Here is a 2381-nt window from a genome sequence, read left to right as displayed (position 1 = left end):
CAAATTACGATGACTGATGATTAATAAATACTTGGTAAATTTAAACTCGGTAATGAATGTTTCTCAATCGTGAAGTACCAGGGCTGTAGCTAGTACAACTAAAATGTTCAGTACAAACCAAATACGTTTTTCTAATATAAGGCTTTGAAAGATTCACCAACTTCTCATTTCCAGTTCTTAAAATCCACATCTTAAAATCATCATCATCCAACGGAAACACATGTTTTTTAACATTTGTACTACTATTACAGCCTAACACAGAACATTTGTTGGACGGCATTATGCCAAGCACTGTAAATAATTAATCGAACGAGTTACACGGGTAGTAAAATACTCAAAAGTCAAAACAGTCAACGATTTAAATATTAAATATTTATACAAGAACCTAGTTATATATATCTGTATTGTTATGGTCAATGCCGTTGGTAGTTTTCTATTTTTTTTTACCATGGATAAAGCGAGCAATCATATCTTTTGTTCCATGAAATTCGATACTAGCGAAGCAGTAGGATCTCTTTTGAGTTATATCAAGAGGCATGAATATTATAGCTATAAGTTCACACCCCCTGGACACTACTTTCACCGACCGCTGACCGCCCAGACGTGGTGCCGCGTTCCGTCCTGTAAACTTCCACACTGCACAACCATTCCAAAACCTCGTGGCCGCTACGCCAGTTGTTGTTCTGTTGTGTGTCAAATTGATGTGAACCCCGTGTCAACCATCGCCATGATGGGCTAGACATGATTGGGCTGGGAATGGGCAGAGCCTACTCAGTCAACCATGCTGTCAAAATCTCCGTCGCAAGACATCAGTCGTCGTTTCTCACTTATATACTGTAATGTATTCAAGCACGTAGTATGAGGCTTTGCTAGACGCGGGTCACTTTTAATTCCCCTGTTCCCGTTCCTTTCTGGCTGTCGCAAGCTGCACGCCTCCTCTTATAAAATCTAAAGGTAAGATTATCATCCAGACAACCTCATGGGCTTTTTATTATATTTTAATTTTAAAGCGAGCTATGAGTATTTTAAAATTGTAAATAATTTGTGCATTTTAAAGTACCTACTTATAACTCGCTTAAAAATTATAATATAATAAAAAGCTCATGAGGTTGTCTAGATAATAATCTTACCTTTAGATTTTATTATAGATCAATCTACTCTCATTTTTAAGCTAACGAAGCTATAATACGTGTTCTGCTTTACGTATAATTTGCTACGTTATGCACTTGTAAGACGGAGACAACACATGCGGGTATCACATCCTCTTTATACCTTTCCATTATACTTGTCATGTCATACTCCCCTTTTTGATCCCCTTGACCATGTTGTGGTCCATAAAAAAAAATATTACTTATATGATATCATATTAATTAATATGTGAATGCCACTATTATTATTATGCTACCTTAAATCTTAAACCAAAAAACTATTATTATTTAAAAATATTATCAATCTGTTTTTATTAAATTGGAGTCGATTTATGTTGATCCGCATTGTATTCAAAGCCTTGACTAAGTGGACTCTAATTCCGACTAGAGTCAATACGAGGTGCGGCTTATAGGTCATGAGTCCAGTCTTCCCCTGGACTCGTGGGTGGTTTCTAGGTGTAAAAAACTCAGAATCTCACAATATTTAGGTATATTTAATAGAATATCTTCTCAACTAGGTAGTAGGTTTGACAAATTAAAACAATTTTACATAATATAAAAAGAAATACTTTTACAAGTTGTAAGATAAAATAGTTTTATCTTTATCTACTTTTGTCTTTTGCTAGCCTTTTGCTTTAAGAGTGAAATCGTATATTTAAGTATGTGTGTGAAATTAGGTTGATTCATTTAATTTTGTGAGATCTTTCATGTATGTCTGTTACATACCAATAATCTATACTTTCAGGAAAAAGAGTTGACTATAATGCTAATGTATTTTGATCCCAGAAGATTATTTTAGTATCTATATTCTTAGATAACAATTGCTGTTTATCAGAAACTACAGTCTTAAAATATATCTCAGTGGTTTTGATAACTCTGAAAACACTTCTCGATGCTAATAAATTCTAAGCCTCCTCTGTTCTTCATTCTTGTGAGAGTTTTGAATAATTCATTCTCTATAGTACAGTGTGTATATCACAGCTTTGATGCATTTTTCACGAGTGAGTACTGGTAATATTTTTTTATTACATATCCTTTTATATAATAAAGCACATTGTCCGTCAATAAATTTAACATTGGATTGTTGCAGTTGTCAGATATTAATTTTACCTGTTCATATTTTTATAATTCTATTTCATAAAAACAATGAATTTTAATGAGAAGTCAATAAGAACAATTTCCAGTTGATTGTTTGATTGAAACATGCAGTAAAATATATCTTAGCATACCTAA

This window comes from Acyrthosiphon pisum, chromosome A2 (genome assembly GCF_005508785.2).
Source record: "Acyrthosiphon pisum isolate AL4f chromosome A2, pea_aphid_22Mar2018_4r6ur, whole genome shotgun sequence".
NCBI lineage: Eukaryota > Metazoa > Arthropoda > Insecta > Hemiptera > Aphididae > Acyrthosiphon > Acyrthosiphon pisum.
This window is presented reverse-complemented; position numbering follows the sequence as displayed.